The sequence below is a fragment of the Fulmarus glacialis genome, unplaced genomic scaffold (genome assembly GCF_000690835.1).
Source record: "Fulmarus glacialis isolate BGI_N327 unplaced genomic scaffold, ASM69083v1 scaffold39231, whole genome shotgun sequence".
NCBI lineage: Eukaryota > Metazoa > Chordata > Aves > Procellariiformes > Procellariidae > Fulmarus > Fulmarus glacialis.
The window spans coordinates 28,283-41,030 of NW_009192846.1; positions in this window are offsets into that span (position 1 = coordinate 28,283).

Below are 12,748 nucleotides of genomic sequence, written 5' to 3' on the forward strand. Positions count from 1 at the left end.
ATTTCATGGTATGTATCTTCCTAGCATCACTGTTCGTAAAGAATTTTTCAAAAGTGCCTTTCTGCCTGAGTAAATTCTTATAGCTTGACAGTACCCCTACTTTTTTCCTTTGCTATTCTGCTTTTATTTTTTATAAATGTTTAGTCTGGTATCTATGACTTTAATTACAGCTGGGAAAGGACAAAGTAGAATTACTGAAGTAACAGTCTGTGAAGTAAACTGGTGAGTCCAAACATTTAATAAAGGCCACTATTTGTTTCTGTCTTGCTTCATCTTTGACTGAAAGCTTACCATTGGTCTAGTTTGATGTTACTAGTTTTTGGTTCACCCTGCCAAATGTATGCTTTCAAAAGGGATCTTTCATCTTAAGTATAGCTGCAACTAGAAAAAAGAAACCAACAAGCTGAAATCTCTAGGACTCATCTTGACCTCATTAAGTCATCGGCAAAAAACTACTACTGACCTAGCGAAGAATCCTTCCTAAAAAGTGCAAAGGTTATAGTGATGTCATTGAAGTAACAGGTCATCCTTACAGTCGAATATACCAAATCAAAAGGCACAAACTGATTCAGAGTATCAGAAAGAGGACATGGATTACATGAGTAGCAACCTGATCTAACTTCAGAGTTGGTCCTGCTTTGAGTGGGAGGCAGACAAGATGATCTCCAGTGGTCCTTTCTAAACTAAGTTACTCTACTATTATGACAGTGTATAAAAATTCTTCCTTGTATTAAAAAACAGTAAGTTCTTAACATTGCAGGAACAGCTTCAGATGTTTTATGTCTGAATTTGTCTCCATATTCTAAAAAAGGAAGCATGGTTTGGGGTTAAGTAATAAATATCACTTATTCCGAGAGAAAAACATATCAAAGATCAAGCATTGTGGATTTATCACAATGTAAATGCAGTAAATTAAGTCCTACCTTCCCATTTGGTTGACTTTTCAAGTTTATCTAGAATTAAAAGCACCTCGTCCTTACATTTTATCTTTGGACAACTAACGCTTGTTAGCTGCCCCTCAGTAAAAAAGCCATACCTTTCTGAAGATAAGCCCCTTGTGTGCCCAAGTCACAAATCCTTTCACACCATACGTGCCTGATTCTCTGATAAGAAATACTAACTATATGGACTTTGCCTTTAAAGGTAAAGAGCCTTATGGAAGGACTATGAGTTTCCACCCACCCTGCCTCTCTGCTCCAGGTACAAGTTAATAAATTACAATGAATTACCAAGCTAAGATGCACCCCAACACCATTCCTTATCCTGCTCTTATTGAAAGCCCAGGAAAAAAAAAAAATATATAAAGTATTTAGCTTCTGCATCAATGGCAATAACAACATCTTGCTAGTAGTGCATATTACCCAATAACTACAATTTCTCTATGTAGCTACCTCAGTTCTTAAACTTCTCCTGACAGGCGTGTTCCGTGTGTGACCTGTGCTGCTTGTGGATCCAACACCAGTCGCTACAGAAAGATGTTCATGGAGCCACATCATAAGCGTCCCCAGCAGCCGACGTAGGTGCCGAGTGTGGCTGAAGCAGGTCGGGCTTCCCAGCCCTTGCCCAGGCTTCCGTCCTCCTCAGAGCAGACTGGGTCCCTCTCAGAAACAGACTCTGTGCACTTGAACGGCAGCCTGAGCGAGGTCAGATTTCAGCTTATCGTCCCTCGGTTTAACCCTGCAGAGCTGCTCGGCAGCTCTTCGGTGGCCTTTCACCTTTGGAACAGCCTGCTCTCGCTGACCCACCTCAGCTGAAATTTAACCACCACAGCACACCATGCAAAAGGTAATACCGACAGACTGAATACATTAAAAGCGTGCACTCTGGGGGGCTGTAGCAGGCTGAGGTGGGATGTTCTGCAGCAGGCTGCGGCTCTGTGCCATGCTTCCAGGGAAGTGCTCCTCCTGTCCTTCTAAAAAAGCCAGCTCGTTACCTTTCCCAGACCAAGTCCTGTCTCAGAGAAGCCTGTGCCCTGAAATGCACAGCTGATACTCAGCACAGAGCATTCAAGGCCATTTTCAAGGTCCTGTGAGCATTTGCTGTACATCAAAAACACTCCATTAACTCTCAGAGACTGGGCCCTACCCTTCAATCACAGGCCTGCTCTCCTCGACCAAACATAAGCTGCTTTTCTTGTAAGGCTCTTCCCGGCCTGACCTTTCCGTCTGTCATTAATGAATCAACGCAGCAGCTCCCAACTTTGAGCGGGCAGTAATGCCGCTTCTCCTCATAAAAGCCCTCAGAGAAGGACACGAACGACCAGGGGAACCTTCCGAGAAATATTCACACAAAAACCTCACCGCTCCGCTGCGAACATCTCCTTCAAAACGCGTGTTGCCTTAGGCCCATCCACAGTTGGCAGACCCAGCGCCGGCAGCACTTGGGCTCTTCAGGAGCTGAGGCCACCGGCTGCTGCCCCACCGCTCCCGCCCCACTCACCGATTCCTTGTCTTCCCTCGTCAGCCTCAATCAACCCCCTATTCCCAGTTTCTGTTTGGACTGCAAACCCTTTCAAAGCCATCTGCATTTGTCCACACCCACAATTCACATTTTTATGGGCTAGGACAGACAGAGGCTCAGCCTGGGAGAGAACAACTGCTAAAACTTCAGCTGACAGAGCAGGTCAGATCTTATTTTCACTTCACTTGGTTCAACGTTTCTTGCTTTGCATACCCCACCAGAGAAAGACGCCGGTGAAGCAGTATTTGGTGCATAATCTGCACAGCAGTGGCTCCAGGCATCCTCATTTCTGTCCCTCCTGTGAATCCCTGGGGACAAAGAGGCACAAACAAGAAAGACCCTTTGAGGATAATGAGGACAGTCTTGATACCACAGGGTTGGTGTAGATGAGAAAACAAAAATAATTTAAAGAAATCACAGCATAGGGAAAAAATCAGGTTGCCAATTAAGATTTTTATTTTAGATACCTGTTGACAAGACCAAGAACATGGGATTTCTGCTGTGACCTTCCACTAAATTCAATCTTTCTCCAAACATATTCTTAGTAAGCACTAGTTGCATATCACACAATAAAAATGCATAGGTGGGAACAAGTTAAGGTCAAGAAAAAAAAAAGAGAGGGGAAGGGGAAAAGCAATCAATCTTAATAATGATATTATAAGGAATCTGGAAGAGAGATATGCTTTTAAAAATTATTAATCCCACATTCACAGAAAGAGTCATTAAAAAAACCCAATCTTAAAAAAGTATTTCAAATACCCCATGTTGCAAGCTTTAAAATTTTGTAGAAGACTGCTTTCCAAAAAACTATCGGTAGGAAATACGCACAGTTCATTACAAAAAAAGCTATTACTGTGGTTGCAGAAAATAGGTTACTTCACCACCACATTCTTAAGTTTTTAGGTGTTCAGTTTTTCTATTTAAAATTTGAAAAATGCAGCTGCTTTTCACAAGTATCTTCAAGGAGATCTCTTTCTCTTCCCCCAGAAAATGTAACCTCCTGCTAACAAACACAGTCACTTAAACTAATTTTCAAACACTAGCATTTAGCATTTCAGATTACTAAATGGTAAGTTTACTCTCCAGCAGTTATTTTTTTTTTCCACAGAAAACTCGTATTTCCATTAAGCTCTTTGGTAACAACACTCTCAAATTCTATTAAAATCTTATTAACATCTATCTCCAATCATTAGTAAATAGCTTACTCTTCAAATAGCTTTACAGGGAGCAGTGCAACACTCTCATTTTCAAATCACAGTCAGTTCTGGCCTCTGATACTCAGATGCATGCCCTTTGCAGCCGATGAGATTTTTGCCTATTTATCTCAGTACAAAAGTGAGCCCCCAAGTATAAAACCCATTCTTCAATATGGTTACTGCAGTCTCTTACCAGACTTAGTCTTCTTGTCCAACCCACAGGAGATGCATTTATTTATTAGAAACATCAAGGATGCAAGACGAAGCACTTCAGCTCTTCCAGAGGGGAGCCATGAAAAATAATTCTTGTAATGAACACCATTCATTACATTTACAAGGAAAGAAACCAGATTTGGGTTATTTCACTAAGCACTGATGAGCTTCACGTTGTGGCAAGTATTTAATGTAGAAGAACTGTGGGCAAATATTTTCTTCAGCCTTTCCTTTTGTGACCAACTTGTCCTTTCTCAGCCTCTAAGAAAATATGACTCTTTACATTAATCACTGCTTTACACCAGAATAAAAATATGCTTTTTTCAGGTTCTGTCAGCCTAATTTTGATTTCATCAATACTCACTTTATACTAGTGCAGTTGTCTTTATTCCTTTTTTTCTTTCCTGTGAAATCTAAACTTCCCTGTCTGTTCCAGTGCCTTTTTAGCAGTTCATAACTGATACTTGTCATGTGTAAACTACAGCAGCTAAAAATTAACCGGTTAGTAAGGTGCACTTTCACTGGCATTTCAGACAAATTCAGTTCGCAGAAAGCTAATTTTGCCCTTACTTCCATTTTTCTCACTCAAGAGTTAAGGACTATGTTGTGTTTTAAAACAGTGAGTGATGAGAAAAAGATCATCTTTGTCATTTCTATAGTGCTAGCCGCTAATTTTGGATCTGAATATGATCCTTCTACATCACTATACAAACATCATAATTGTATGGTATCCTTATATACTATACATATGGGTATGCATGTATTAGATGTGTAAATATACTGAAAGGCAGAAATACTAAATGCAAGGATGTTCATGGTCATAAAAACTAGGGAATATAAATACACTGTTGAAGGAAACAGAATAGATTAACACTGCTGAAAGAGAAGTGGAGTTCCTCTAACAGGATTATTGCAGGAGAGCTCAACAACTCCAGGAAAGGATGAAGTCCAGCTACTAAATACTAATAAAGCAAAAAGATACCAGTTTCTATAATCTGTTACCTTCTTCCTGAAAAAAATTGCAACAATGGATGAAACGCAAGTGAAAGGAAGGAGTGGGAAACATCTTATCTGCCTACAAATTAGGAATTTCTGTAGAGGGTTCTTTTTTCCATCCGCTTTTGCCAAATTTTGGAATTCAAAATTCAGGCCTGGATCTTTCCTGAGTAAAAACTGTCACAACTATAAAAAATGTCACGAGTGGAACGAAGGAAGAGGCCATCTGATTAATTACTGGGTTTAACCTCAATTAGGATTCAACTCTTTGGGGTTAAACAAATATGGTCCTTTTCCACAGCTGCCTAACAAAGCCTATGGGAGTCTTAAACATTGTCTTTAAAGAGGTTCCAAATAGAAGGCCAATTCAATGTTATACAAGATTAAAAGTTTCACAAACATTTGTCTGTATCAGCCAATTTCCAACATTGAGAACAGTGCAAAAAAAGCATTGCATTATCAAGTGATATAATTACTTGTCAAACTGGACTATTACATCTCCTTAAGCTGTACACTGAAAATACAATCCTCATACGTTTGGCCTTAAAAGCTTCTTTAAGTAATCCTGCCATTAACTGTTGCTATTGGGGTTCTTGCACAGGCAATGTCTTGAGCACTGCAGCCCCTTCAAATACACTCTCTGGCACCCCAATAAACTAGCACTTTACTTCCACAGTTATATAAAATGACAGAAACATATCTGACTAAGCTACATTACAGCAGCAACTTCTGAAATGCCCATGCAAAGGGAGTCATCACTCCCAAAGCCAGTGTACGTTTGGCCATTTACGTAAAAGCTGTTAGTAGTATTATTGCAGCCATACCTCAGCTGATACTGGGGCTCACTGATTCCGAGCATCATACCGACACATGGTTAGATGTGTTAATAACCTGATAAACAAGATACACAAAGGCTGTGAGAGGGAAAAAAAAAAGGGGTGGGTATTTGGCCCAGAGAGGTGAAGCATGCTGTTCAAACTCATGATGCAAATCAGTGACAGAAACAAGAATAATTCTCAGATCTCTGGAGTCTTTCACCACTGGACCACTGAGCGTTAGAGATCGAGATCTGACCCATAGCGAACTGCAAGGCAGATAAAAGGAAGCTCTGCTGTTGTGGCTTTGAGATAGACTCCAGCACTGTGGCTATAAATAGAGAAGCACTCGCAAAACAGAATTATCTTGTTGACACAGGAGTTACAGAGTTAAGCAGTAATTCGTAAGTATTTTAAGTTTGTGCAAAGGCTAACTAGATTTAAACAACCAAAAAATGCCTATGGGTACTGTGGACCATTTTGAAAACTATTTACTGAGCAATCACATCCATGGGATGCTGTGCTCTTAAATATAAATACAGGACTTCCCAAGTCCTTTCAAATCTAAACAACTAAAAAGATAAGGAGAGGGAAACAATGTGGTCTCCTGTCCCGCTTCTCATCCTGAAGGCTGAGCTACAGAAGTGTGGGAATAAGTAAAGCTCCTAAGCCCAAAGCTCCCCTCCTTTCAGGAAGCCAAGTAGCACTGCAAGATGCAAAGACTTCTTAACTGAATTAACCAAGAAAGCTCTAATCTAATGGCTACAGCAGTTGCCTGGCTTGAGCTCCCTGTTCTTGTCTGAGACGCTGGCCTGGGAAGTGATTGCCAGACCTTTCTATAGCCACGGCATCTACCAGAAGAGCATCCTGATCTTTCACAGTTTCTAGGCAAAGCTGCATCCCAAATGATCAGACATGAAGATAATGCAAGGCCTTGATTCCAAGTATATGTTAAATCAAGAATATTTATTACCAAATCACTTATTCTAATGGATTTCAACCTAATGTTTATGAAATTTCTTTCTGTCACACCACCCCTTTGCACAGTATTCAGTATTTTGCAGTGCAGATTTGAGCATCTTTCAAAGTCTTCTGTTTAAAAAAAAGATCAAATTGTAATTGATGTGGCCATCAAAGCAGGTGGTTCTAAAGTAACTGGATTTTGCATAAAGCCACAAAATAGTGACACTACATAACTGAAGTTAAAAAAAAAAAGCTAAATATAAATGTCTTCATCTTTTTATATGGCTTAATATATTAAAAAGATTCTTTCTATTTCATTGACAGCTAAAACCTCCTGTCAAACAAAAGCCAGTATCACCAGCTTTCAAGAGCAGCAGGTAACCCCTTAGCAATACCTACCAAGATCCAAGTCTGGACATTTGGTGTCCAGAACAATGCAAAAATATTTCTCACCCCTTTTAAAGTGGTTCATAACTTTTAAAAGGCAGTAGAGAAACTTTAATCTGGGTTTATATTTCTGCTTTTCTTTCTAGCTCCTAAATCTTGTCACTCATTGCAACAACTCATCCTTTCTACCTTTTCTGTCTTTTATTCTTTCTATGACTGACTGCAAACTCTCCTGAAACTCGGTCTTCTCAAGAAAGTCATACAGGGCATGCAAAGATAACAGTAACCAACATAATTTCCGGTATTTCTGGTGAACTGACACTTAGCACTCCTTCTTTCCCAACTTAGAGTTTTATTTTGGTTGCTCTGTGACCTTATGGGACATTTTGAATGTCAATTGCAATCAAACTTGCCCAAATCTCCTTAAGCTCCAAAGAAAAGCCAGAGAAGTAGGAACTGAGGCAAAACTGTTCTCCTTCCAAAGACAGAGTATAAAGTGATTGCAGAGAGGGTATAAAACAGTACTAACTTTCTAAATCAGCATAAAAAAAGCTGAGCAAAGAGAATCAGGTCTCTTAGGATTTTTTGTAATACCATCAGCTGCTGTTAATACCTGCTCAAAACTGCTCTGGAGATTAACAAAAAAAACAACAACCCAAAACCAAACCAAAACAAAAACCCAGAAAACCCCACAAACCGGCATTTTAAACCCCTCCATGAGTAATAAATGCAAAACAGGCCAACATTAGGGCTCCCAGACTATAAGTCTAAAAAGTGTACATATACACTGTACTGCTAGATTTTTTTACCTTAGTGAACGTGACTTTCCTCCTTTCCCAACCCCAACCTGTCACTGAAGAAAACAGGAAGGAAATTGTGGCAACGACACAGACTATTACACTTAGTATTCTAATCCACTGCACCAGAAATGGGAGATTCCAGATACGATGCCAAAACTTAATCACCCTGAACTATATGCAGCACTTCTAAGAAGATTAAAATATTTCATGACATTTCCTTTAATAGGACCTCCTGTTCCTACACAGCCATTTAGACTCTACCTATTTTCTACTTCCGATTAGATAAATTATAATTATGGTAAACTGATACACATACACACCCTATCTAAAATGATGGTATAGATCATTGGCCCCTGTGTATGATTGATGATGTGAAATGATTTATTATCAAAAATGGTGTTAGAACTATAACATATATATTTTTGAACATTTGCAAAAACACTTATTTGATATGCCATCCCAGGTTGTTTCAGAATAAACGTGATCTGGTTCCACTCCACGCAAAGCAAGAAAGAATTCAGGATTGACAACTGCAGCCATGAAGCAGAACACAAAATGACTGCACCAGTTGTGTCGTCTTCTTTTTTGGGGGATGTTGCATTCCAGCGTCTGAGTTGGTCAACTCAGTGCATGCTTTTAGCTTTATTCTCCAATCATAAAATACAGAAGCCTGCTTATTTCTTTTAGTGAAAGGTGAGTCTCATGGACTCAGATTTGGAGCTTTAACTAAAACATCATGTATTATCAGACTTGCAATAAAATTATCACAATTTGCTAAACTGAGAAGTAGTATCAGAAGAAAGCAGTTTTCATTTTACTTCAGTATTGACAAAATGAAGACGACCATATTGTCTCAGGTTCTGCCATTCTGACCCTTTTAATTCTCATACTACTTGAATGAAGACTCTCAAAAGCTTTGAAAACACATTCCTATTTTTTACCCATACATAGAAATTTCTGGTTCAAAAGCATACATTTTAGGAAGAGAAATAGCTATTCCTGGGAGTGCAAAATCCACCAGAGGGGAAAACAAAGGGACGAGGGAACTTGGGTGACCTGTATAGGTACAATCACACAAGTGGCACCGCGTTAGAAGCAGGTTTGCAACTTGTGCAGACTTTTGGAAGAGCTGGAAGTGCTTACAGAACCTCCAGTCCCACTGAATGAAAAGAGAAGTCAGTCTCTAAACTCAACAGACAGCCAGTATATTTCCCTTACACGCAACCCTATTTGTGTTTAAAGCTCCAGTTTTAAAGAAAATGTATTGCCCACAGCTAGGAAAATAAGGAAAGGAATGGCCTCACTCAAATCGCCTTTGTCACATTTTTAGCTCTGACCCTTGGTCAGTTGATCGACCTTTCTCATTCCTTCCAAATGCCTTCTACATCACCTGGCTTCATATGGCCACAGATGTTTTCCTCTGCAGTTTTGATTCTTTTCATTCTCTACAATTCATATCAATTACAAAAATGTATGCAAAATATGTTCTCTGTAACAACTCTCATGCTGCTTATTGGGATAATATTCGAACACATCATACACATTTTAAAAGTACACTTTTTCTGTAATCTTCTAAGAGAACCACTGGAACTAATCTTCTCCCAAAGAAGAGAATAAAGCCTGTGTGAGATTACTTCAGGCTCCACATATATCAACCAGCAAGTGAAATAGATACAGTATTTGTAATTCCATTATTGAGAGGCACAGAGAGGAAAGATTTAAATAATTTATTTTTCTTTTCACAGTGGAAAAAAATAAGCATGGCAACAAAGCCCAATTTAAGCTATCCTGGCAAATAGCAGGACCATCTAGTAAAGTACAGTTACAGCCATGAAATGATACTGGAGTCACTTTTGTGCCTCTAAAAGGAATTAGCTCTCTAAAAGCATTAGCTCTTACCGTGTTAAAGGACCTGTTAGTTAGACCTAGAACCCTTTTAGTTGCAAATATTAAGGCCTACAGCACAATTCGGTTCTTTTGTTTATGCTCGACGGAAATTGGCACACGTTCATAGAGAATTTATTACAACATAATCCTTACATTCAGAATAAATTGTCATTGAATTTGTATGAGCATTCTCAAACAGCAGACAAGGAAATCCATGCAGGAACCTCAAGACCTTTTGTAAGGAAACTGTTTTCATTATCCAAACAAAACCACCAGCAAAGACCCACTAAGTCAACGTGGGTAAAGGTGCTCTCACAGAAGCTAGAGGAGAGTGGGAGAGGAGGAAGCAGAGCCGCCTGCACAAAGGGCTGAGGCGAGCAGCATGCGCAAGGCAGGCCAGCACCCAAGTACACTGAGGGATACGGGTCTGTTCAGAAACTGAAGCAGAGAGGATGCTTTTAAGAAGCATCCTTAAAGGCAAGGGAACAGGAGAGAGGGAGGCCTCAAGGACACCGTAAGGGCTGGACAATCTGGGTTTAGTTCAGGCTCAGCATGAGGAAGGAGGTGTTTGCAACCAGCTTCAAAAGTGGTCGCTGGGATTTCACCTGCTCTCAGAGGAGCTAACACAACAACGCTGCATATGTCTCTGCACACGAGGCAAACCTGCTTTGAGGAACTCCTCCAGTAGGAGCCAGGCAGAGCGTGCCACGGCAGAGGTGGCAGGCAATGCAGGTCTGCCTTGATCCAGCTGTTTCCTTCAGACCCCCTCCCCACAGACCCACCGCACAAAGAGGGAAGCAGAAAAGTCCACTGTCACCTCAGCAGAAGAGATCGAAAAGGGCACTCAGTCACAATTCTTACTTTTTGTCTTCTAGGGCAACCACTAAAGCCATGAGCCTTTACAAAGTCTCCTTGCCTGCCAAATTCCTTCTTCTAAGCAAATATTCCTGGGAAATACCTGTTCCTGGGGTGTAACAACTGAACTGTCTGCAGCCCTCTCTGTTACCTACGCTAAAGAGCACTTCCAAAGGCTTGGTGTCCTATGACCCAGCAGGAACCCCACTAACTAAAACAAAATTACATTAATATATTCCCTCCCCCCACATATTTCTGGTAATTTTTAAATGTCAGTAGACAACCAAGCAAGCAGGAAGCAACTTGGGACGACAAATTCTCTCCTCCCCTCTCTCCCTTCACTACCACCTCTGTTTTCTGAACATCGGCAGAAAAGATATAAAAACGTGTATTTTTTCAACCAACCTTCCTGCAAAGCTTTGCTGGTTCTTGTATGCACAAATACGACCCTTCACTTACAAATTAAATATACAGATTTACAGCCACCAATTTGAATATATAGATGCATTCATGTGCAAGTTTGGCAACTAGTGATAGCCCTGACATAAACACCTGGTCTGTAATTTAAGAGCTCCAACTGCTCCATTGTTTCACCACCACAGCTTAGAAAAAAAACTTTCCACACACAGCAGAAATGCCCTATAACCCAAGAGAGAGGAAGGAACAACATGTTTTCTGATGTGTCAGGTTCTAGAGGAGTGATGGGGAGGGGAAGCCAGATTACCCGCAGTAATGAATCCGTTCTCACAGTCTGGGTGTCTCTTGATAGGATGCCACCCATCACTAAATGCCTACCATAGCGTTCACTACCGTGCTACCTGCCGACAAGGTCTGAGCATCAGCACTTGAATACAAAAAAAAAAACTTCAACAGTAAGGATTTAAAAGAGGTTTGGTTTTGGTTTTCCCCTCTCCTGAAACAAAGAGAACATAATACAAATCAAACAATGGGGGGAAAAACAGAAAAGAAACAAACACTGGAAATTAAGAAAAAGTAAACAAAACATGCAAATTAAATACCAGTCATTTAATAGGAACAACTGTTCAAAATGAAAAACAAACCCTTAAAAAAATCCCATATGTATTTTATTATTAATTGACCATGATTTTACACGTGTAATCCTTGTTTCTCATTTCCACTAACAGCATTACATTTTTTTTGTTTTTTATTCTTAGATCTGATTCTTTTTTGGCGTAAGCAGTCTCCTTTCCATGTGGGTACATGGGCAGCAAGTTCAGCAAAACTTAACACGGCCATGGAAGATTGTCATCATATTTTAAGGCAGCAAGAGCAAATGTTCAAGACTGGTCAGAAAGGGGAGGCTGACAGTCACTGCTTGCTCTGCAGCTGAAAAAAAATGTGCTGCTAGTAAAATGAGAAAAAAATTGTTTCCAGAATTATGGAGACGGAAGACCAAAAGAGCTCTTACCAACTTTAATTTAAATTACACTCATCAAAAAGAGGATGCAGGCAGGAACTGTGAGAATTCTAGGATTTAAATATTAAATACTGGTAGTAAGTAAAAAAAAAAAGGTATTATTTTTTAGATTTATAAATTATTTAGATGGTAATTCTTAACAGAAATTATTTAGGAAAATCCTTTGTTTTTCTTCCTAATCAACACCCCTTTCTTCACCAGCATTTTACAAACATGAGAGATACCAGTTTCTAAATCAACATATAGGTGTCACCTACGGTTTTTCAGCTGATAACGTTCTCCATGATTATTGTTCTAAAAAAGTATCGGTCTATTTTGAAAGATGTCAATCAGTCATATAAAGCAACATCAATCTTTCTTTTTAGAATTACTGCATCACTAATATTAGCCATAACTCTTACCCTGCATTTCCCAAACAAAACACTTCAGTAGGGTTAACTGCCAGCAAAAAATGCAAGTAAGAATGACATTGTACTCTTTTAACTTTCCCCATGTATCTAGAGGTTAAATCCCTAACTTCAAGTTTAGACATATTCCTTTGTGTAAACAGGTTAAAAATAGCACTTACTCATAACGCTAAGTGGCTATGATTACAGACCCCAGTAATAATCAAGGAAAATGAAATACAGTGCTTTGCATATAACATACTAAACCTGAAATAAGGCTCAATCCATATGCAGATGCTTCTATAAATACTAATTCATACTTTCTTTTGCCATATGTACACACACTGTGTCC